This window comes from Ochotona princeps, chromosome 17 (assembly GCF_030435755.1).
Source record: "Ochotona princeps isolate mOchPri1 chromosome 17, mOchPri1.hap1, whole genome shotgun sequence".
In the NCBI taxonomy this organism is placed as follows: domain Eukaryota; kingdom Metazoa; phylum Chordata; class Mammalia; order Lagomorpha; family Ochotonidae; genus Ochotona; species Ochotona princeps.
In genome coordinates, this window is record NC_080848.1 from 45,660,748 (window position 1) to 45,686,689 (window position 25,942).

General features: G+C 44.8%; 1 protein-coding gene, 1 long non-coding RNA gene and 1 pseudogene across 2 annotated transcripts in view; 2 read left to right on the forward strand and 1 right to left on the reverse strand.

The window, feature by feature from the left end:
* Positions 1–25,942, reverse strand: part of LOC131482427 (USP6 N-terminal-like protein) — a 409,820-nt gene that overhangs the window by 337,713 nt on the left and 46,165 nt on the right. The window lies entirely within an intron of this gene.
* Positions 6,765–7,849, forward strand: LOC131482337 (probable G-protein coupled receptor 27; annotated as a pseudogene).
* On the forward strand, positions 21,608–25,771 carry LOC131482314 (uncharacterized). Its single transcript, XR_009246891.1, has 4 exons — positions 21,608–21,675; positions 23,309–23,440; positions 24,534–24,674; positions 25,741–25,771. It is a non-coding gene; the product is annotated as an uncharacterized LOC131482314 (long non-coding RNA).

Consider the following 25,942-nt stretch of genomic DNA (forward strand, 5'->3'; position numbering starts at 1 on the left):
ATACTGACATTCAGGAAAAAATACTACATCTAAAACAGCCAAAAACACAGAACAAGCAATCCTGACTGAGGCTGTGGGCACTGGCTTTGGGTTACATTTCGTCTCTGACTGAGTTCCATGGTTCTCTGCTGCTCAACTTGAGTCAACCCTCCTTTCTGATTTGCCTGGATATGAGAACTGCTCCTGCATTTTGCTAAGCATCCTGCCAAGCATCTGTGTTCGACCAATCTACTACATCTTGAAGACGACGATGAGAGAGATGTTGCTGGTTCTTCCTAAGTCATCCTCTGCCACTTGAGTTTAAACAACTCTCTGCCCTTGCAGTTTCTCCAATTACTCTTCTTTGAAATATCTCATTGTTTGGTTACTTGAATTTACTTCACTTTCAGTAAAGCGTCATGTTCTCTCTGTTATCCTGAGTCCTCTACTGTTGTTACTTAGGCACATTAGCTTTAACATGGTCGTTTCTTCCATTTTAATCACGGAAAGCCTATATTCCACAAAGTACAGCAAAGCAAATTCCTTAGATATTATGTTAAAGCAATGAGGGCTTTTTTTTTAAATCTTAGTCAACATAGTATGGCTTTGAGTGATTAAGGAGGTAAGAGTGAAGGTATTTCTACATCTAAACAAAAAGCTGGGTTTAAATTGCTTTAACAAGAGCCAGTTCTCTTCATGTGAAAGCAGATAGTGTAGTGTGATATTTAAATACTACAGTGATGAAAAGTTTGGGACAGTTGTTGTGAGCACAATAACACAGAGAATAGCACACAATACAGTTCCTGATACACACAGCTACTCAGCACACTTTGACTTATTTTTACTCGTGTTTCACATGCTGTGCCCGTCATCGAATGACTTCTGCATTACAGAGGATGGGATTAGCATTCAGAACAGTGAAACATCTTCAATGTCACATCCAGCGTGGCTCTACTCTGTCACACTCCAGACATTCATGAAACTTTTACTTCAGTGTGACACATACATCACACCTAGGAATGTTGTACATTCCAGTTGGGCTCTGCTGAATAGTAACAGTGCCTGTGTTGGTGGGCTGCTGTGGGGTATCTCAGCACATGCACACAGCATGCGCTACAGATCAGATCAGAGGAAACGGTGATTCTCCCTTTGACAAGAGATTCTGTTCAAGGCTTAGAGCTCTAGTTTCTGCTCAAGAATCTTATAGAGGTGATTGTGAACAAAACTGTTCCCACTATGCTATATAACACTAGGGACTTTTTCTTTCACTCTGATTCTGATCTGATAATTATAATCCAAAATTCCTCTATACCTCCCATCTCTCCCTGCCTCTACAAAATCACAATACTCTATTCATCTTGAGGCTTCCACTATTTTATTTGATATGTATTTATTTTTAAATGTTACAGAGGTGGATGGATTGCAGATACATACAAGCCTCTGGGTGGGATGGGAAGGGATGTGTGGGGAGAAGATGGATGAGACAAAAGACCCTGCCTTGGGCCCAGCACGAGGGCTCAGTGGCTAAAATCCTCACCTTACAAGCACCAGGATCCCCTGTGGGCACTGATTTTTGTCCTTCCCATTCAGCTCCTTGCTTGTGGCCTAGGAATGCAGTAGTTTGTGGCCCAAAGCTTTGGGACCCTGCACATAGGAGATCCAGAACAAGCTCCGGGCTCCTGGCTTCAGCTAAGGTCTGCTCTTGCTGTTGCAGCCACTTGGGGAGTGATCCAGTGGATGGAAGATCTTTGTCTCTGTCTCTCTTTCTCTCTTTGACCCTGCCTTTCCAATAAAAATAAACATAAATCTGGACCTGGCACAGTGGCCTAGCTGCTAAAGTGCTCGCCTTGAATGTACAGGGATCCCTTTTCTACGTGTTCCTCAAACTGGATTCTGTGTAGGTCTCTGAAGATTCCACAATGCAATCTGACAGAGAGTAGCCTAAGACCCTCAATTACTTGAACTCAGTGGCTTTACTTATTTTATGAATTGTAACATTCACATAGAAGAAGGTGCTCCATAGATGGAAACATTATTATCTCTATGAAGCAAATGAACCTTAAAGCTAATGTTTTCCATATCAAGTCTAAGCTATCTGACATCTAGATCAAAAACATGGTTGTCGCATGGTATCTCCAGTTCTTGTCAACTGGCCCCAGAATTCAGGTCTTTCACTTTGCTTTATCCCCCAGCACTATATTAAATAATATTACTTTAGAAGTTTATTTATAATATACATTTATTCATTTTACTTGAAAGTCCATTTTTACAGAGAGAGAAGTAGAAACAGAGAGAGGGGGATAGATCTTTCATTCACTGGTTCACTCCCACAATAGGCCCAATAGCCTGAGCTCAGCTGATCCAGAGCTAGGAGCCAGTAGTTACTTCTGGGCCACCTGTATGGATTCAGAGTCTCAAGGACTTGTCCATTCTCTATTTCTTTCTTTCCCATGTTAGAAGCAAGCAAGTTGAATCAGAAGTGAGGCAGCTGACATATGGCCCGGCATCCACAAGGGACCCTGGCCCTACCAGGCAAAGAATTATCTTGTGCTGACCCCTCCAAAGTCTGTGCTTAGAAAGAGGATGTGCTGTGTGATTCAAACTCTGACATTCTAGAAAAAGCTAAAAATAATAGATGATGTAGAGAACAGTGCTTGCCAGGGTTCAGGGAGTGGAGGAATGAAGATGCAAGGAAGTTGGCTGGGGCAGTAGAGCTGTTCTCAGAAGTGCCAGGATGACCTGCCCATGTCAGGACACGTTTGTCCCAGACCACAGGATACACAGCACAAAAAGTGACTCCTAATGTCATCTATGGCAATGAGTGATTGATGTGTGCCCAGGGATGTTTATTGATAATCATCTGTATGCTGCTCCGGGGCAGGGTATTAGTGAGGCTGGAGATGGAACATGTATGCAGCCATGGGGAAGGGGGAAATCTGTTCCACCTGCTCAATTTTTCTCTGAACTTACAACTCTGAAAAGTTGTTGGTGTGTATATTTATATATATCACACATTATGTAATATAAATATTTGTACATCTTAACTACATTATATTCAATATGTATGTATTCCTTAATTAGTATTTACAGAGGAGAATGTGAATAACGAATAGAATGGGAAGAATCAAACAGCAAAGACAGTCTAGGTAGAACAGTCAGGATGCCCACATTTCCCCAAGGCTCCTCAGAGAGTTTACAGTCTGTGTTTGTGAGCTCAGAATATATTTGTAAGCATATTTATTTCTGTGTAAAACAAATGACATTACAGAGTACGTACTCTTTTATAACTTTATTCTTCATTGAACTTAACATACTTTGGGAACTTTTATGAGCACATACAGACCATTGTTCTTTTTAACTTTTGAAGATTATTTGCATGAATCCACATGAAGTTGCCAATATATAATAGTGTTTTGACCCACAGTGTGGCAATCCCACATAGCTAGTGGTGTATTTTGACTTGACCACATTTTTAGAAACATTTGGCTGATTTTAGTGTTCCACTTGTAGCATCCTTGCAAGCTATGAGTAGATTGTGTTTGGGAATCATCGAATCTTTTTCCTATAAGTTTATTTCTTCTTAGAAACTAGAAATCAAGTAGAATGCATTTTCTTTCATTTTTGTTTTTATTTACTTATTTTTTCTGTTTTTTTAGAATGCATTTTTAAAAGGTATGCCTGGTATGATTCTCAAACTTGAGGAGTCTGGATGTTATAACTACTTCAAGAATATCATTAATATTACAGAATGCTAAAGCAATTTTTAATGATAAGCAACAGTTTCACACTTATAAATGCAAGTGGCTTCAAAGGGCAGGGGAAGTTCTCATAAAATTCATCATTGTTGGCTCACAGAGAAAATTCAAAAACTAACTCCAAGTTATACTCAAAGGAGCTGGTAAATGATGAGCAATAAAGGATGAATGTGTTATAAGCTAGCATTTCCACTTGCTAGCAATGAAAGCACCCAAAATAATTATCAGAGTTAATGGCAAAATATGCTATTTTCTATTTAAAACCAATAGTCAGGGCCAGGTGCAATGGCCTAATAGCTAAAGTCCTCGCCTTGAATGTGCCGGGATCCCATATGGTCCCAACGCCTTGGGATCCTGCACCCGTGTGGGTGACCCAGAAGAAGCTCCTGGCTCCTGGCTTCAGATTGGCTCAGCTCCAGCTGTTGAAACTGAAACTGCTTGGGGAGTGAACAATTGGAGAGAAGATCTTCCTCTGTCTCTTCTCCTCTCTGTATATCTGATGGTCCAATATAAATCAATCAATCAAAAATTATGCTGTTGTTGTGATTGTTGGTCACTTTTCTAAGAATCAGAACTTAGCACGCTTTCTTCATAGAGATTGCATGAAGGAAGAAGCTGGGCAGCTGCATTGTTGTGCAGAGTGACCAGAAATATTTTAAGATTCACAGGAAAAGCAGTTAGCTCTGAAATATAAAGGAGCTTTCTTTTTCTTTTAAGAATTTATCTTTATTTCTATTGGAAAGGTGGATATACAGAGAGGAGGAGAGACAGAGAGGAAGATCTTCCGTCCGAAGGTTGACTCCCCAACTGAGCGCAATGCCTGGAGCTGAGCCAATTCGAAGCAAGAAGCCAGCAGCTCTTCTGAGTCTCCCACACAGGTGCAGGGTCCCAAGGCTTTGGGCCGTCCTCGACTGCTTTCCCAGGCCACAAGCAGGGAGCTGGATGGGGAGTGGAGCTGCCGGGACTAGAACCGGCACCCATATGGGATCCCAGTACATGCAAGGCCAGGACTTTAACCACTACCCTATCCCTCCCAGCCTGAAACGAGCTTTCTTTGAGGTAGCTCTGCTTCTAGGATCCTCTTGCCCCTGTCAGGATGTGTGGGTGCCTGGAGGCATTCCCCAGGGACACTCCTCATCCCAGAGCAGACTCCGCAGGGGCAGATCTCTGCGCTTTCTCTCCCTTCTTGTCCATCAAAGGACAATCCATGGAAAAAGGAGCATGGGACAAGAAACTGCAACTTGTCACGCTGCTGAGGTGACCCCCAGGAACTCAAAGCAACCTTTCTCAACAAAAGCCCAAGAGAAGCCAGGCTCCTGGGTCCCACGGGACCAAGGACGGGCATTCCTCTGCTATCTGTGTGATTTGAAAAAGTATCTGCTTCTTCCTGCATTGAGATAATATCCATTTTCTAAGCAATGCTTGAGCTCTCTAATACAGCAAGCTCTAAGTCATCATCACCCACTGAAGCTGGGAGATTATACTTGTGTCGTGAAACCGCAAGTTTGCACTACTTTATTTTGCAACAGTAAAAAAAACTATTCCTCTTTTTCTTAATTCTGTGCAGAAAAATGTAGGGTATGTAACTATGGTAAAGATGAAGAGAAAAAGAAACTCTTCTTAACTCCAAATTTTATATATTCATAACATGTCTGAAGGCTATAAATGCCTCGTAGCTAAATCCTTGCCTTGCGTGTTCCGGGATGTCATGTGGGCACCTGTCCTGCCTACTCCCTACTTGTGTCCTACTTTGAAAGCAATAGAGGATGGCAGAAAGTCCTGGGACCCTACGCCCAAGTGTGAGACCTGGCAGAAGCTCCTGGCAGAAGCTCGGCTCGGCTCTGGCCCTTGTGGCCATTTGGAAAGTGAGCCAGCCACGCAAGATCTCTGTGCTTTTCTCCTTCTCTCTGTAAATCTGCCTTTCAAATAATAATAACAAATAAATATTTTTAATAAAAAAGGAAAATACCGAAGGATGTGTTCTCTTTTATTACTCTGGGACTAGCTGCTTATACATCATGAGAAGCAACTTACACTTTTCTTAAGATTTATTTATTTTTGTTGGAAAGGCAGATTTACAAAGAGAAAGAACTTCCATCCCCTGGTTCACTCCCCAAATGGCCACAATGGCAGGAGCTGAGCCAATCCAAAGCCAGGACCCTCCTCCAGGGCTCCCATGTGGGTGCAGGGGCCCGAGGACCTGGGCCGTCCTCCACTGCTTTCCCACAAGCAGGAAGCCGGGTGCAAAGTGGAGCATCTGGGACATGACCCAGTGAGCACATGGGATGCCAGCACCTGCGGGAGAAAGATGAGCCTGGTAAGCCACCACACCACCCCTCTATTCTTGTTTCAGCTTTGGGAAGTTGTTCATCAGGTGACACAGAAATAGAAAGCAAAACACACAGTCACATTTTGTTTTTTTTTTTTTTTTAATTTACTTACTTTTACTTCAAAGTCATATATACAGAGAGGAGAAACAGAGAGGAAGATCCTCCATCTGATGATTCACTCCCCAAGTGAGCGAGCAATGGTCGGTGCTGTGCCAATCCGGAGCCAGGAGCCAGAAACTTCTTTCTGGGTCTCCCACACGGGTGCAGGGTCCTAAGTCTTTGGGCCATTCTTGACTGCTTTCCCAGGCCACAAGCAGGGAGCTGGATGGGAATTAGAGCTTCCAGGATTAGAACCGGCGCTCATATAAGACCCCGGGGGCGATCAAGGCTAGGACTTTAGCCGCTATGCCAAGCCACTGGGCCCAGAGTCACATTTTAATCAGCTGTTTGCATCCTAAACGTGAAGATGGTAGGAAGAGTATGTTGTTGGGCGGCCTCTCTGCGCACTCTGGTGGAGGTGAGGGGGCTCTGCTGCGGCGACAGCGGCATGGCGGAGAAGGGGAATGCAGGGTGCTATGCTGGGAGCTCGCCCAGGACGCTCGGCGGCGGCAGCAGCGGCACCTGAGCGCGGGCGGGGCGGCCAGAGAGTCACGAGGTCGAGGTCAGCTCCGGGGTGTTGCGCACTCCACGAGAGGCCGCGATGGCGAGCGCGAGCTCATCGGTCAGCGACGACGGCGACGGCAACGGCGAGGCAGCGGCGCTGGGCCTCGAACTGGCCACGCTCAGCCTGCTGCTGGGCGCGAGCCTGGCGGGCCACGTGCTGCTCGCGCTGCTCGTCCTGTGGGAGCGCAGCCTGCACGCGCCCTTACTGCCTGCTGCTGCACCTGTGCCTGGCCTCCGGGCTGCGCGCTCTCCTGCCTCCTGCCAGTCCTGCTGGCTGCGCGCCTGGCCATGGGCCGCCCCTGGGCCCTGCTGGGCCCGCTGGGCTGCGGGCTGCTCGCCTTCCTGGTCGCGCTCTTCTGCTTCCACACCACCTTCCTGCTGCTCGGAGTGGGCGTCACCCGCTACCTGGCCATGGCCCACCACCACTTCTATGCTGAGCTGGCAGTGTGCCCCACCATGCTGGTGTGTGCCTCCTGGGCGCTGGCACTGGCCGCGGCCTTCCTGCCCGTGCTGGACCGCGGCCGAGACAAGAAGCATGCGCCCTGTGCCCTAGAGCTTCAGGCGCTTGGCTTCCTGCTGTTATTCAGCATGGTGGTGGGTGCCACACACCTAGTCTGCCTCCACCTGCACTTCTTCATCCATGATCGCCACAAGATGTGGCCTGCGCGCCTAGTACCCGCTGTAACCCACGACTGTACCTTCCATGGTTCAGTGCCAGGGGCCCGGCAGCTGCCAACTGGATGGCGGACTTTGGTCGTGGACCTATGCCACCCGCACTCATGGCCATCCAGGCGGCTGCGGTGCTCACCGCCTGCTAGTGCTGGAGGAGTTCAAGATGGAAAAGAGGCTCTGCAGGATGTTCTACGCCCAAGCTGCTCTTGCTGCTGCTCTGGGGCCCTTACTTCATGGCCAGCTACCTGTGGGTGCTGGTACGGCCCGGCGCCGTGCCCCAGACCTACCTGAAGGCCTCAGTGTGGCTCACCTTGCGCCGGCATCAACCTGTTCAACAGGGAGCTCAGGGACTGCTTCTGCGCCCAGTTCCCCTGCTGCCAGAGCCCCCAGGCGGCACAGGCCACCCTCCCTTGAGACTTGAAAGGATTGTGTCTCTTGAAATGGTTTTAATAACTACAGAAAGTTGTAAATGTGTGCTAAAGACATTGCCTACCAACTATAAATCTTTAAAATTTATTGATTTCTTTCTGCTATTTTTTTAAATTAACTTACTTGGTTTGATAGTATTTTATTTTTTAAGATTTATTTTTAACTTAATTAGAAAGTCGGATATACAGAGAAGAGCAGAGAGAGAGAGAAAGATCTTCCATCCGATTGGTTCACTCCCCAAACCGCCGCAGTGGCTGGAACTGCGCTGATCTGAAGCCAGGAGCCCAGAGCCTCTTCCAGATCTCCCATGTGGGCGCAGGGTCCCAAGGCTTTGGGCTGTCCTCCATCAGCTTCCCAGGCCACAGGCAGGAAGCTAGATGAGAAGCGGGACTGCCGGGATTAGAACCGGCACCCATATGGGATCCTGGCACAGGCAATGTGAGGACTTTAGTCGCTAGGCTAATCTGCAGGCCCCAATTTATTCACTTTGTAATGGACAAAATAGTGGTACCTATTTCTGGAGTGCAGCCCAATACTTGGGCATACGTGCGCGTGGTGCACTGATCAATTCTTGATATTTAGACTGTGCACTACCTCAAGCATCTGTCATTTCGTTGTCATAAGAGTCCTCAAACTCTTCGTGTCTAAGTAATTTAAATGCACAGTCTGTGAAACTGTCCGCCAGAGCTGATGCGCCTGTTTTATCATCTTTTAAATTCCTTCACCAAGGTTTACTCACACTCCCGGCCCTACACACGCACACACACACAGACACACACACAACGCCACAGCCCAGCCACAGCTAACCACTTGGATGCTTTGCCGTGAGACTACCTTGTGTAGATTCAACATAGAAGTGAGCTAATGTGATGTTTGCCATTCTGTCCCTAGTTTACTTCACTTAATATTATGTCCTCCGGGTCCATCTAGTCTCTAAGTCACCAGATATGTCAGGATTGTGCTAAAATGTATTGTTGCTTATCATGTCATCGTGTATACATAAGATGTTATCTTTTTAAAAAGATTTATTTGTTTGTTTATTGTGTGTGAAAGTCAGATATACAGAGAGGAGGAGAGACAGAGAGGAAGATCCTCTGTCTGCTGATTCATTCGCCAAGTGGCTGCAACAGCCAGAGCTGAGCCAATCTAAAGGCAGGAGCCGGGAGCCAAGAGCCTCCTCTGGATCTCCCATGTGGGTGCAGGGTTCCAAGGCCTTGGGCCATCCTCCACTACTTTCCCAGGCCACAAGCAGAGACCTGGATGGGAAGTGGGGCCACTGGGACACAAATTGGTGTCCATATAGGATCCTGGCATGTGCAAGTCAAGGACTTTAGCTGCTAGGCTACCATGCCGGGTCTATCATCTTACCTTTATTCATTCATCTACTGGTGGGTACTGAAGTTCAATTCACATCTCACCTATGGTGAGTAGTGCTGTGATACACAGGAGAGTACTCTTTCAAATTGTGATTTTATGTTTTACCATTTTGCAGGTCTAGGGCTTCCTCCTTGCCCTTCCCATCTCCCTCTGCAGTGTCCCCTGTGTTTTGCAGTAATATAGTCCTTCAGCTGGAGCTGACTCCGGCATTCTGCTTTTTACGTAGGTCACGACGCTGTTGGCATAAGCAGTGGTAGAAAGTCTAGTATCTTGCTGTCTAGGTATATTTAGAAGTGTTCTTGGGAGCCTACTTTTGGGAGTAGGGAGGCACTCTGTCAGTTTCTGATTCTTGGTAGTCTGGTCTCCATGACATCCTTCATTTGTGAGATCACAGGAGTGTACCTTGTTACCTTTGTATCTTTTTGTTCAGTAGTTCGGATGGCAGTTGTCTTGTAGTAAAGTAAGCATGTGTTTGTTCTTTTGGGTCTGGCTCATTTCACTGAGCACAACGCTCTCTAGCTGTGACCACTTGGTTGCAAATGGTGGAATTTTGTTCTTTTTATTTTTCCTTTATTTTTCAGCTTAAAATGAATTTATTCTACAATAAAAAAAGTAGGCATACTGGAAAGTAAAGGTACATTATTAAAAATACAAAGCAGACGAAAGAAAGCCGAACAACACAAATGTTTTAATCCAGCCACTAAGGTAAAATGTACATCATTTATGCCAAAAAACAATGTATTTCAGGAAGAATATGCATTTCAAATGAAATGTTAATGATGTCAGATTTTGCGCATCCACATATATTGCTATCATGCTAAAAAGCCATAACTATTTCCTTCTAAACCCTACTTACCACTAATTTTACAAATTTAAAAATAAATTAAACATATACTTGAGCTTATGGGGAGAACCAGAGGTATATGGAAGCGAAAGAAATGTGACTAGGTCCTAAAAATTTTCACAATCACTTTTTCTCCAGACTTTGCAATGCTTTGAACAATTCCTTGAAATCAGCTTTTGTAGAACCTAGAGTTCGCTTCACAAAACAAGTTTTGAATCTCAACATTGCATTTTGTAACCCAACACAAGTATTCACATCTAACAAGATCTCTTAGTAGCATTCTTACTATCTTCAGATTAAATTCATTTCCTGAGTACTGTAGAAGACCTTCAACAGAATTTTACAGAATAATTTATACAAAAGCATTTATGAAATTGCTAAGATCAAATTGAAAGCTAACCAAGATTTGCCAAAACATAACAAAAATTATACAGACAGTATGAAAATAAGACTGTTCGGGGCAAACATTTCATGAGGAGACATTCACTATCTCTCCTTCTGAGTAACTAACCATTATCGCTATATAACCATGAAACATGCCATTAGCTCTCGGCTGAAATTCTTTGGCTGAAGTGTTTCAGTAATCTAAAACACTCCCACAGTCAGTTTTGACAGAAGGAGTTGTAAAGTAAACAAAACATTTGAAAGTGTTGCATCAAACTTTAAATTTTTAAAATTTAAAACCATTGTAACATTAAAAATGGCATACATATAAACTTAAGCTAATGCTATAATCTTACTGCTATTTTAAATAAAGCAATTTGGGTTAATTATTTTGCCTTTTAATTTTATATTCAGCAAAAAAGTCGCGAGCGTCCGGTGGAGAGGAGAGGAGAGGAGTGGCCATGGGCATCGTTGGGCACGATCCGGAGCCTCAAGAGGAGCAGGTGCAGCCCCTGCGGGAGCCCGAGCCACAGCCACGGTGCAGAGTCCACCGTGTTCCCTTTAGAGTCCTCCAGCAGAATCCACCGTGTTCCCATCCAAGGGTGACCACCCACACCCAGAGCATCTTCCCCTGGCAAGCAGGCGCTGCTGGACAAGGAGGCCTGATGTGGCTGCAAGGCTCAGGGATGCTGCAGGACCTGCTGCTAAAACAGAAAGAGGAATGACTAAACAGACAGCATCACCCATTCATCTGAAGGCCATTTAGTGAGGTCTGATCATGTCATGAACAAGCTTAGTTTTGCCATTATGAGATGGGAAAATAGAAGTCCATGAAGAGTACCAGCATAATGTAAAGGGTGAATGTTCAGCTTAACACTTGAGAATAAAGTCCTTTCTCAGAAGCTCCAGTGCTATTATCCAGTGAACAAATGTGTGGTCATTGTGTTGTTTCCGTGTCCTCCGAGCCTTTTGCTCCAGCCCCCATTCTCCATCAGAGATCAAGGACAGACATCCGCAGCCACAACTGGACGGATTGCACCTGCTTCATCTTCTCTCAATAGATCCACAACCCATTTAGGTTTGATGCAAATGAACAACACTGTGAGAGAGTGTACTGTTGTGTTCATCTTTCCCTGAAGAGTTGATATTTGTTCAAAACTTCAGCCAGACACACTGTCTTCTGTAAGGACTGAGAGAAAAAGTCTGTCAGGATATAGACTCATGAAATATATGATTTCCGTTGGCTTGCACATTGTATGCAATTGGAAGCAATAGAATGACATCTTCATAAAGCCAGTATATTATTAATGCACAGTTTCACCCTTTTTTTTAAATACTAAGCTAACATTAAAATATTCTAATTATTTCCACTAGAAACATGTATTATATATGCATGTATATGTATATGTATATGAAGTGATCACTTCTGGAATTCTAGTATGACCCACAAATGCTATGTTGATTGACTTCAGTACAATTGACAAGCCATCAAGAATCATAGAAATTCAGCTTTCCGTGTGCCTGGGTACTTCAACCATAAGGAGTAACTGCACATTCACCTCTCCCTTTCAGTGAGCAATCCCCAGTTCAGAAAGAATTCCACATTACTGATACATTAATGAGTTTGGCCTTAAACTACTTTTTGACAAAATTAGTGTTTGACATATATTTTCCATTTGCTTACATAATAACTCATACTTGTAATATCCCTCAAACAAAACACTGAAAAAAATCAAGTCTTTGCTTGAAGTCTATACCATGAAACTACTTCAGTTACAAAAACAGTTTTACAGAAAAGAATTTGCTTTCTAAATATAAAATTACATGTCTATTAGATGCACAAAGCACATAAATGAGTTTGACTTTCAGACTCAGATCCTATCCCCAAAATATCATATATATATATATATCAAAAGTATATATATATGACTTTTATTATATATATTTATATATATAAATCTGAAGGGAAAAAAAACCTCTGAGACAATTATAGTCTTGATCAATTCATAGAAGGGAAACTCAATGTATATTTTCTGGGAACATAAATTACTAATGGTCTTATCTGTTCCATAATATATATATATTTAATATTGGGATCATTATATATATATTGGGCTCAGTGCGGTGGCCTAGCAGCTCAAGTTGTCACTTTGAATGCGCTGAGATCCTATATGGGCACTGGTTCTAATCCCGGCAGCCCCACTTCCCATCCAGCTCCCTCTTGTGGCATGGAACAGCATTTAAGGATATAAGAATAATGATCCCAAGCACTCACAAGGAGCTTAAAAAGAGGGGAATCCCAATCTCCCAAAGGGGTCAGCGTTGACCAAACACCAAGGGCAACCAGGGATGACCAAGAAGTGTGTGTCTCTGGACCGGATACCTCTGAAGACTCGCTAGAACAACCCTTACAACTTAAAGACAGAACAGCATTTAGGGCTGAGAACTGCTCAACACATTCAAGTCTGCAGTGTGAATCTCTCCTGTTTTCCCTCCAGCCGCGCCTTTAGGAGCCCTGGTCTCCTGAAACGCACACCTTGGGTGAGATGGTGAGACCCAGGCAGGAGGCCGCAAATGCACTTAGAACCCAGGAAGTTTGTTCCTGTTGGGCTCCCGTCCTGTCCTGCCCCTCTGCCATCTTGTGGGCTTAGGCAAGCATCAGTGTGAGAGCAGAGCTGTGAGAACAAGGCCCTGAGCCCTGAGGAGTGCAGCGGCAAGAAGAGGGGCTTCAGCTCAGGAAACAAGGCGGGAGCCAGCTCTGCAAGCAGCGGGAAGGGCAGCCAGTTAAGGCAGACGCTGCTGTGCTGTGGGCGCTCGACCACGGGGGAGCCTGGAATCACGAGGGAGACGGCCGGGATGCTCTTTTCTCTGGATTCGGACCTGCAGTAAGCAACCACACAGAAATTCCAGAAACTGCTCCCGAAGAGCCTACTGCTGCAGCAGACCAAGCTATCAACACTTTACTACTCATAGTGAGTAGGTTTGTAGAGTTTCCTAGAGCTACTGACCTCAGACTGAGAGGAAGAACATTGAACAGGCAGCCTGGACACCAGGAAACGTGGATGGAGACGGATGAGCCGCTCTGTGTGCTGACATGACATCTTGAACTCCTTACCACGTCTGCATGACTGACGATGGCCCAGCATGCAGTCTGGGCCCCCTTGGAACCTCCGCCGGGGGACAACTGCCCCTCCGGAATTGACAAGGTCTCACCTTGCTGGCCTGTACCACTGACTGGTGATCAGCAGCAACTCAGACTTTCCGACAGGTGCTTGCTGGGGCCTCTGATCTGTCTGGCTGCCCAGGGAGCAGATCCTGGCCATCAGAGATTCTGAAGCCTGCAGGAGCTCGGTGAAGGTTCTAATGTGACCATAAAGTGCTTTCCCCTGCCCCGGGGCTCTGGGGAACGTTGTAACTGGAGAGGACATGCAGACCCAGTTCATTCTTTATGGTTCTGCCCTGCCTTGTCTCCCCCGCACCTGCTGAGCAACCCCAAGGAATCCATCTGGGAGGAGGCTTGCTGGACCCTCTCAGAGAGCACCCCTGGCAGCAGGGTGCAGAAATGCACATCCTTGTGTTGAAGTCCTTCTGAAAGCAGAGTTCCATGTAAGAGGCAGCCAGCGTCATCCCCAGTGCCTCCGTAGGAGGAATTCCTATGCAGAGCAGTACCTGGTCTCCCGGGGCAGCCTCAAACCCCGTGCCACTTGCTGACCGCAATGGATTCAAAGATGACACCAGTGGCTCTCAAGTGGCAGACCATCCTGAGGCTTGCACAGTGGTTCAGGAGTCCGCCCCTGCACTGCTCTCCTCAGCTGCCATCGAGTTGCTGCAGAACCATGAGACCCAGGAGATGAACCAGAAGGACGACTCAGCTTGGCTCCCCAAGGGGCTGAAACACAAGAGCAGTTCATCTTGGAGCAGCATGAGTCCCCCCAGGAGTGCTTCCAGTTACAAAGCCTGCCTCTGGGAAGCAGGGAACACCACCCACCAGGAGGACCCCCATCCAGACCTGTCACACAGCTCAGCTGTCCAGGAGAACACGCCCCTCACCTGCCGCTTCCTGGAGGGAATGCTCCTGGGACACACAAAGCCATCGAAGGCTCCTGTTGCGGTTTTGTGAGAAGCAGACATGTTGAATTGGCTTCCTGAAACTGGATATTGGCCACATACACGTGTTTAACTCTGGAGCCCAGAGTATTACAAAGAAGGCTGAGGTAATCGGCACTTTTATTTTTTTCTTTATATTTTGCTTTAATGATGATTAATTTCCCTTCTGTCTGGCTTCATCTTTCCCAGGTGTGCGCTTTGAAATTTACCTCTTCGGTATTGGAATAAATGGAATATTCTAGAAGCAGGAGGTAGGCGGGCAGGAGAGAGGAGACATCCAGACAAAATGTCTTTGCTCAGGCAGAACATTCAACTTGTGTGCTTGGATTAGGAAATTGTTTATTTTTCTTCTGAGCTTTTTTTTTTTTTTTTTGGATTAAACTCTTTTCTTGGATTAAACTTGCTCTCCCCCAAACCTAAGAGTTTCTCCTTTAGACATCCCAGCTGCCAGTGTTGTCTGAGACCAGAGGCTGATGGGAAGACTGACTGGGAACCAAGGTTTCTCCCTTCTCCTGCCCCTTGCGCAGACCCGTTAGTTTGGGAGCTCCCCCTGACTCTCTGGGTCTCTGTTCCCCTGGAGGGGAAGCCTTTAATGGGGGCTTTCCTGTGGATAGCTACTGATCCCTCCCTTCCTATCACTTTCCAGATGATGCACCTGCCCTTAGGGCTTTACATGGAAACACCCCCTTGGAGCTGAGAGTGAAGTGGCTGTTTTCCCTTGGGCTAGAGATGAGAGCAGCAGGCCTTCCTCCTCCTGGGGAAAAGGTCCTGGTTCCCAAGGTTGCAGACAGATGTTTAGGGTGGAGGCCTCTGAGCTGTGATCCTTGGAAACCCCTGCATTTGGCCTTGCTCCTGCTGTGTAGTTGAATTGAAAAGAGTTTACTTCCAAATGAGAGCTACCGAAAAGTTCCATGTTTTTTATATTCTTGATGTTACATAGGCTCATCTTCACTGGTCTCCAAGGAAGAAGTGCCTATAATTTCTGTATGTCGGCCAGAAGGGGAAGACAAGAGTTGGGAACTGTCCCTTCAGAGCTCTGCTCCTTTTCTTCTCTGCCTGGGTTCTGGGCTGCTCCCTGGGATGGACCCACAGCAAGTGTTGTCTTGCTCTCCAAGAAGCAAGAGGCGAGGATGGCCTCGGGGCCTGGTGAAGGTCGCCATTTCAGGCCTTCCAGCTGAGCACCCTGCCAGAGAACAGTGGGGTTTCACTCCTCCAGTCTGAAGGGTCTTTTTCCACAAACATCGTCAGGCATGGAGGCCTCACTTATCACAGAAGTTCAGCCGCCAGAAAAACACTATGAGTGATATAGGTACCTTTCCTGTTAGGACTCCTTGCAGATGGATTTGGGGTCTCCTTCCCTTGAGATAATTAGAATCCAAATGCCTTCCTTTCTCTTTGCATAAAGCTAGTGGAGTGCTACCCTGGCCCAGTGGCTGCAGAGGGCTGTAGGGGAAGTTGTGAGCTGTGTGTCGACCTGCGGGATTGAGGATGCTGAAGGGCATCGTCCATCCCATCTCTGTGGTGTGGTGAATCAACCTGTCATCTCTCAGAGAGGCAAGAAGCAGGAGCATTTTCACTTGACCTGATGCTCCACTGCAGGATTGTTTGACAGTTCCGAGAAAACTCAGCCACCCTTACATCAGACCACAGTTGAGTTCTGGACATCGGAGCCAGATTCTTAGAGTGAAATGTGCATGTTCTGCTTCACCAACTATTCCTGCAAGCTCTGCTTTGGCTTCAGTTCTGGGTCCTACCCAGATGGGCAACCCTGTTGGTCACCTGACTGCTCCTTAAAGTACATTGGTATCTAAGGGCTTCACAAGGTGGATGCTGTTCCTGGCACCGTGTGGCTTCTGAGAGAAAGTTGGCCTCTAAGAGCTTCTGTTCATGTCTTTTCAAGAGTGTGCCTCCTCATTGTCCTCCTCAAACCTCTTTTCAGTTTGCAGGGGAAATTCTTCCAGCCGGAACCACAGTCATCTTCCGTTCTCTTCTGCTTTGATTGCCTTCTGAAGAGCCTCGAGGTGAGCTCTCTCTTCTCAACATCAGGACCTGGACTCAGACGTTTTGTGGCAGGTGTCTGAATGGTTCCTGCAAGAAGAAAGGACCATGGGCTTGCTGCAGCAAATAACCAAATAGGAAGCATATTTTGGGTTGCTCAATTTTTAGCCTATGGCCCATAGAACTATTTGTAGATCGATGAGGTTGTAGGGTTGTCTAAGTGTATGTTAACTAGACTGGAGGATTTTCTTCTTCGTTAATGAACTCAAGACTCTTCTGAAGGGTGCCTGCTAGTCTCTATCAGCAACCCCTCCCTTCTTCCCTGCAGCCATCCCATCCTTAATCATCTTCTCTGGCACTTAGCTTTCTGCTCTCAGAAATGCCTTCAGCTCCTAGCTGTTCCTAGCGATCACCTGGCCTTGACCTTAGCTGGCCAAAAGCTGTTCTGTGACCAGAGCACTGGCAAATGGATTCACTTATCCCATTGTCCATTCCTGCACTCACTCCCAGATTAAGACCAGGTCAAGTGAAGAATTAGAGGACAATCTGTGTTCCAGCTCTTCCTTTTCCTGGGAGAGGGCATGCTGCTTCTGTACTGGCTGTTTGCAGAAGCAGAGCTGATGGTGACTTAGGAATGGCAGCATTCCATCTGGGGTGCACAGTACCCTAAGGAAGAGGTTTGTGTTGTGAAGTGTGAGAACGATCACACTGCACACAAGTGTAGAATGTTGGGACGAGTCTTGATTTCCCCAGCTTGGTGACTGCAGCTCCTGCTACACTCCAGGAGCCTCTGCAGCAAGGCTCTAAAGTCAGGCATTTTTAAGCTCTCATCCTCTGGTCAGACTGAGAGCCATGCAGTAGAAACAAAGTTTCAAGCAGGCAGGCAGTTAGCAGAGCCCCAAGTTACAATGAACTAACCTACAGGAGGCAGGAGGGGCCAGGTGCATGGAACATCCCAAGTAATTACCTTCACTCTGTCAATTGTTCTGAATGTTGCTAAGGAGGAGTGGGGTGCACTTTTCAAGCCTTCAATTAACTTGAGTGGCGGGAATGGATGTGGGAAAGGCAGGGTACAGAAAATCAGTTTCTATGCCCTGTCCACTGTCAATTAACCCGACAAGCGGGTGCATGCCATCAATGGTGGCGCCCCATGACAGTTTACTTACTGTGTCTTCAGTGGACTTGGGCCTAAACAGCTACTGGTGAGTGTGTCTGATTAGGGTCTCTGGATATGTTAGCGCAGGTCTGAACTCATCTGTCCAATGCCAGCCATGCTCAGAGAATCGCCTGATTGGCTGGAAACTCTTGATTCAGAGGGTGTCCTTCACAAATCCAGATGACTGTGAACGTGGATTTGGGCGGTTTTTTTGTTTGTTTGTTTGTTTTTTGCTGGGGGGAGAGCAGCTATATGTGTGGAAATTGCTTTGACTTATTAAGGAGTTGTGGGATCCTAACTTGTAACAGCTTGTGAATTTCCCAAGATGAGCTGGGGTTTCTAACTAGCGACCCTGGGAGAGGAACTCAAATCCTTTTGTTTCTCACACTTTCTCAGCAAACTCACCACTTTTCTGTTTTTCTAAGACCTGTAAACTCTGACTACTTTGGATGTCTTCAGCATCCCTGCAGAGAGACAAACTTGATGATTTCAGAACAGAAATAGACCGAAATACTGTGGCATTGAGGAGTCTGCATTTAGACAAATGATATTTATACACACATGCATGTTAGAAGAGAAAACATATTTCCTTAGATGTCAAACACTGAACTTGATGTAAAGCAAATAGAAAAACCTGCTGCTAAATTGAAAGCAAAACAAACAAAAAAAGAAAAACAAGCTTGGAAGCATTGAGACAATCCAGGATGAGCTGAGCTGCTGATGAGCAGAGCCGGCATTCTTCACCATGAAGCCGGGATATTCACAGTGTGCTAAACACTCTGCCCACTAGTCTATACAAAGGCCTGAAAATCCCGGGAAGCAAGACACTGTCACCCACATACAGAGGAATAATTGGTGAGTGCTTTCAGCTCCATGAATAGGAGAGTTAGTAGGCAGACTTGGACACTGTAACAGCTAAACCAGAATGCGCAACTGTTTCATACAAAGTAGACATGGAGCAAAAGGGAAACAGAAACAGACTGGCCCAGCTGCGGTTGTCCCAGTATCCTAGCAGCAGCTAAAGGCCTGGCCTTGAAAGCACCTGGATCCCACATGGGCACAGGCTCTAATCCCAGTGGCCCTGCTTCCCATCCAGCTCCCTCTTAGGCCTGGGAAAGCAGTTGAGAACAGCCCAAAGCCTTGGGACCCTGCACCCGTGTGGGGGACCCGAAGAGGCTCCTGAATGCTTGTTTGGATGGGCACAGGTCCCTTGGGAGGTGAATCAATGGATGGAAGATCTTCCTCTCTGTCTCTCCTCTCTGTAAACCTGACTTTCTAATAAAGAAAAAAAAAGAAAGAAAGAAAAAGAGTGACTGAAATACGCGGAGTACTCTGTGTCATCGGGAATTTCAAGAGATCAGTATAAGCCCCAGAAGGAAATCAATGTGAGATGAGCATATATTATTTTTGGAGTTATAATGGCTGCAATTCCTAAAATGTGACTGTATTTTTAAGTCTACAGGATGAAAATCCTCAATAAATTCCCAGTTCATCTCTCTCACACACACACCACAAACAGAAAAACAAAAATTCTCATATTATTAAAATTACCTGAAGTCAACAATGACAGCATTTAATAAGGGCAAGCATTTAACAAAAGAGTTAAGATTTTTTGTGCAGTGGGCTCTGACCCTGGTTCTTGGATCAAACAGTTTCAAGGCTTTTGAGTAAAAGTTCAGTTAGAATTACATGATCAAGTTTAAGTTTTGTTTCTAGTTTTTAAATTAAGTTCCAAATTTTTCCACACTGACTAAACAAATTGATATTTCCAGCAATAGTACCTAAGGATTGCTTGTTATCAGAGTCTTCACAGGCATATGTTACTACTATCTATATTGTTTTTCACGATGAGAAGGTGTGTTTACAAGCTGAGGAAGTCAGACACACAGGGGCATGTTTAGGGATACAGTGGATCGGGAAGGGAAAGGTGGGGGAGGAACTGCTCTATCTTCCACCTGCGCCATCCACAGGAGGAGAAAGCTACTTCCTGTCCTCTGATAGTAGCCTTTCTGACAGAAATTGGGGCATTTGAATTTGATTGGCATTTCTCCAACAACTAGTGAGTTTTTACATTTTTATATACTTGTTGGCCGCTAGTACTGCTCTTCAGCACTGTTTACTCCAGTTTGGTCTATTTCATATTTCAGTTTTTGCAAAACTTTTTATAATTTCCTGCTATAGCTGGCTATCAACCTTTTGTGAGATAAATGACTTGCAAACATTTCCTCTTTTTTTTTCAAATGATTCTTCACTCTAGTAATTTTTTCAATTTTTGCTTCAGCATCTGATGATTTTAAAAAATCTGATTTTCTTCTTTTTCTCTACCTGTGCTAAGGAAATTTTGTATTTAAAAACTTGTTGACCACATTGGTGTCATGGGAATTATTCTGCATGTATTTTTCATAGAAATATATTTTTGAACATTTCATTTAGGTTTCTTGATCTGTCTGGTTTTGATTTTGGTTATGGTGAAATGTAGGGATCTTATTTCATTCTTGTACGTATGTGTATCCACCTTTCCAGCACCATGGATCAAAAACACAATATTCCTTCTCTGATGAATGGTCACACAATGTTTGTTACAAATAAGTTGGTTATCAACTATAGAATCATTTCTGAGCTACAAACTGTGTTTCCTTCATCAATTTCCTTCTGTGTCAGCGCCACCTTATTTTCATTTTTTCATCTGATTTTTTAAAAAATGGTTTACCTCTGTTATCTACAAAATTAGCACACATAAATTTGTTCTTTTATTATGGAATACCAGGTAATGCTTCTGTATACATATGCTTTGTGCAATGTAGCTCCTTTGAAAACAATTAACATCTCTTTTTAACAAAAACATTCTAGAAGCCTCTCTTCAATATTTATGGTCAATACATGCAGTAAGTCAGCACTATCTATTCTCATCTAACTATATGCTAGAACCTCAGGAATTTTTCCTCCTATTTATCTGTAACCTATTACTCATGAATCGGCTTGATCACTTCCTCACTCCTGACTTCCTTTCCCAAACTCTGGTTACATAATAAGATTTATATCTTCAATGGGATCATCTTTTATTTTCCGAGTTAACATTGCTGAGGATTTTGTTATTTTCACCCTTCTGTGCTCACCTCATTTCACGCAGCATGGTGCCATCGTGGTGCATCGATTTTATTGCAAATAATAAGACTGCTTTTTTATGGCTGAGTAGTATTCCACAATAGATATTATATATGATACTGTGTGATATTATATAATTCACATTTATTATTATACATAATTACATATGATTCTATAATACAATTCTATCTAATATAGTATGCAATAGAAGTATCATCTTTAATTAAAATAATATACTGTTAACAGATAAAATAATATTGTTAGCAGATAAATTTGTTTCCCTTCAGTATATACCTTGATGTGGATTTTGGGGAAACCAACCTGAGTGTAAGCCTAATCCTCATTTGCATTGTGTCTTATCCTTGCTTTGGGAGATTGACACATGCAATTTTCTTATGTGCAAGGTAGTTTTCTTTGTTTCATACAAGTCCTCTGTCTCCTACAAGTCCTTGTCTCCAAACAAGGCCTGAAAATAAGTTCACAATAGAATTACACTGGGACAAATTCAGTCAACATAGGCAATCACCTGTGTCTACACCTTTAAATACTGGCTGAGCCCCTTGGGCTGAGTGATGTCACCAGGACATCCTAGAATTCCGAGGTCTTCGTTGTGATTTGAATCACAACAGTCCTGCTGCTGGACTGCGTACCAGGCAGGACAGTGCTTAGGAGCCGCGAGCGTCTCCTGTGATTTGGTGTCCTCGGATTTTCAGATTCAGTCTTTTCTTGATACCATCAACTACCTGACAGTGGAGTTACAGGTAGAAAGCTTAGCTTTTTGAGTAACTCTTTTAAAGAGTTGAGCCATGGAGCAGAGAGAGAAAAGGAAACATCTGGAGCGTGAATACAGTCCTCCAGCTGTAAAGAAATCAAGAGGTATGTGGAGAAGACCCTTGGCAATGTGGTAACCAAGAATGCCCTCCAAGGGAGCAAGAGTAGGTCCCTAGTGGTAGTGGAGAAAATGGTTAAGGCAGGCGACCGGGACAGTGAAGCGAGGAAACAGGGAGTGAGGAGCAGCTGTCTATTCATGGCTCTTTCTGAGAGCCCAGCTCACGTTCAGGTGACCCAGGGACAAGGTCTAGGCTGTTGACACAAAGTTCAGCCTGGCCCGAGTTTGGCCATTGGCAGCCAAATGGGGAGTGAGCTGATGGATTAAAGATCTCTGTTCCTTTGTAACTCTGATTTCAAGATAAATGTTTTTCAGATGGTTATGGATAAGTACAAGCTTATAAAATGTATTCCTTACTAAGGCATAAAAAAGATGTCTATGGATGAACATAAGCTCATAAAGAATTGATTGTTTACTAAGGAGTAAGAACAAAGTATTTGTTTTAGTCTGTGCAAATGTAAATGTGGATCTCCTTGGTTAATGTAAGACATAGAATAGGATGAGCCCAGCATGATGGCTCAGTGGCTAAATCCTCACCGTGTGAACACCAGGATCCCGTATGTATGCTGGTTTGTGTCCCAGCTGCTCCACTTCCCATTGGGCTTTCTGTTTGTGGCCTGGAAGGGTAGTAGAGGATAACCCAAAGCCGTGGGACCCACATGGGAGACCTGGAAGAATCTCCTGGCTTCAGATTGGCTCAGCTCTGGCTGTTGTGGCCACTTGGGGAATGTACCAATAGATGGAAGATCTTTCTGTCTCACCTCTCTGTGGATCCGTCTTTCCAATAAGGGTGAAGAAATAATTTTAAAACAAAGGATACAACCATACATAGTCCCATTGAGTTACATTGATTACAGGGCAAGTGGGTTTGACTCTTTCTGGAAATATAGGCAATTGGGCAGTTAGGGTTACCATGGAACCTAACCATAAACAAACAACTCATTAGACAGGGCAACTGCTCAGTGGGGGGAGCGGCAGATTGAAGCCAACTGCAACATTTTAAGCTGTAATTCACATAAAATAGGAGTATCTGATATTTTCAACAAAATTTAGGGTTTTCCTCATTCTGATGCTCACTTTGAGAGGGTCTGAAGAGTGAAAGATGACTTTATTTCAGCTTCACTAGGATTAGTGCATATTCAAAGATGTCATTGAGTATACATAGTGAGACATGTAGAGCAAGGTCATAACTATTATGCTGTACACACAACTATACATGCATAACATACATGAATAAGAGGGACAGAAGTGTGATATTGAATATATTTGTTTACATGCTGTCTACCCATTGTGATTATTTGACTCTAAGATGCCATGAGAAATCAGGCAATCATACTTAATCCATGATTGATCTATTTCTTTTCTCTGGAAGAATTCAGGGTTTATGTGCAGGTCAAGTGGGCAGATTTTCTCCATATGATGTTTTATGAGCCTTCAGAATGCTTCTGTAATAGGCGTGCTAATGTTTTCAACAACATATAAACTTTATTTTCTGAACTTATAGGTGTGTCTGTTCTCAATACTTAGCACGTGATATTCAGAATATATACAAGTTAAAGAAAGGAATGAAACACAAACTGTTCATCGAATGATTGTTGTACCATTCTCCATCCATCACAGACTTATGGAAGGAGGAGTCACCACCTGGGAGCGTTGTGGATGACAAGATCCTGGTCCAAGAGGAAGAAGATCCATCTGTCAAGTTGCAGAGCTACACCCGTGACTCCGGTGTGTGCACGCCCAATGATGTTGGTAAGGAGGCAGGATGTTCAAGGTCAGATAAATCAGGGCAATGGGAGGGGAAGCAGATCTGTAGCCACTAAGTTGGTCAACAGCTCTCATAGAAACTCAATGACAAAATTTGTATAAGGTAGGTGCTGTTTTCAAGATCAACTGTAGTGCTGTCATAAATAGGGGTTAAATGCATGTTTTAAGATTAAGGTGATATGGAAGAAATGTAGAGCTGTTAGTGGAGTAAATCTGTTCAGCAAAAATAAACTCAGAGAAATGAAGATCAGAAAGAAACTCTGTGCTAAGAGGTCAGTAGGTATGAGATTGAATACTAAAATGCCTCTACAAATAAGCACGCTTGTACTGAAGATAGTACACCATATACAAAGGGAATGTGTGCCCTTGGTCATCAAGTTTGATTGAGCTACACAGCCCAACCCTGATTGGCTTCTCTTGCCCTCACATATGAGCAACTGCTTCTCAAAGAAAGACTAATATTGAGGCCTTGAGGGAATAACAAATAGTGGCTATTCGTCCAACAATAGGACACAGCCCCTCAGTACAGAGTCACCACAGCTGATCTGGGACATCAGTGGGTGAGGCTGTGAGCGCTGCAGGTGTGTACAGAGTGTGATCATAACCTCCCCAGCAAACTGAACACCTGCCCGCCTGTTCTACTGCTTCTCCCCAGGAACCACACTTCTCTTTCAAATAAGTAGGAGTGAGTATTAGAAAACGTGTTCTCCATGGCTTTCCCATACACAATTTCTCCCAAAGTAAAGGAAGCTCATCATGGATATCAGACTTGATTAACTGACTGCATCTTCTGTTTGGGCATGGTTCCCACTTCTCAATATTCGGTGAACATCTTCAGCAATGTCACATCAGAGATATTCAAGCCGACTCATGTCTACCACGTACTCCATTTTAATAACTTCTCTTCTCTGTCACAATTTGCATGGTTCAGCTATCTGTGAGAGCAAGTGCCATGGTGTGTGATGCACAGGGAGGGAGGCAGCAATGCCTGAAACAAAACATCCACTCAGAATGCTCCTTTTAGAATAGACACAGTTAAGCCATGACACAATGTGTTTTCTTGTCATTTCCTTCTCAGACTTCCAGCTGCTTCAACAAGATGTGCCTGAGCCATGTGAGGTTGTCGAGATCGAAACCTGCAGCCAGGCACCAGGAGACAGTGATCCCACCTCAGAATCTGTCTACTCTTCCAACACATCCAGAAATTCTGATGAAGGAGGTAGGCAGATGTAAATGGAGTGTCTGAACTTACCCAGGAGATTCAGTGAAGCTGCCCAGGCCACTCCCTAATTACCTCACACTCCCTTCAGTGACACTAAAGTCTTCAAGGAAGAGTAAGACTGAAGCCTTGGGGTGGGACAAACAGACAATGTGTTCCCAAGAAAGAGCACAGTCCCTCAGCACAGCATTGTCCCATGGGAGCCCTGGGAGAGGTGGCTGCACTGGCCGAGAGTGCCAACAGGTGCATAGAATCTTGGCTGGAATCTCCCCCGGGCAGACTGGCACAGACTCGTGTTCATAGATCTCTACAGGCCCCATCTCCTCAACACAAAAATGGCTCTCCCTCCTTTCTTAAACTGTTCTTTTCACTGCACTCCTCATGCCCTGTGCCTCTTTTCCTCTCTGTAGTCTCATTACCTGGGTACCTCTTGTATCATCCCTCTTGCAAACAGCCTTTCAGGCCTAGCCTGTTAGTGACTAATCCCTTGAATAGAGTACACACACTGACAGGTCACCTATCTGAACTAGCCCTGGGACTAGACTAAACTGAAGGAAATCCTTGCATTTGGAGAGAACTGAGTTTCTTAGCTAGCCTTTCTCTTATGTCGCCACATCCACAATATCTGCAGCCTTTCCGAGCTGCATGACTTGAGAGCTCATGTGTACTTCCTGCGACACTGTCTACTCTCTCAGGCAGGAGCAGAGCTAGGAGCCACGCCTGTACTTGCTCAGCTGTGCTGCACATTACATAGAGCACACACACACACACAACATAAACACACACAGCATTACCAGTACTAACACCAGAAAATATACCAAGTGTGTACCAGATCACAGAATCATCTCTACCAGATATACCATGCCCCAATTGTCACACACAAGCCTTACCCATTCCACCACACACAGCACATATCATTTGAACACACCTACAAGTGAAGAGTCACATTTGTGCACACATCCATCACACACATCCCATGGGCAGGGATACTCTGAGTACCCCAGAAACACTGCACCTTCAGGCAAACTTAGCCACGTTTTCTAATGGTTGAAATTTTCCTTCTTAGAAATGCATCAAAGCCAGAAGGAAGATCTCGGTGGCAGACCATTGGATGGGCCTTTACCCCAGGACGTGGAACAGACGACCCCCACCACCTGGAATGACATGTGTTTTCATGTCCACCTAGCAAATGAGCCCTGCTCAGATGCGTTACACATGAGAAAGGAGCGGGTCATCAAAATATATTACATGTATGTGAAAAGGCAGAG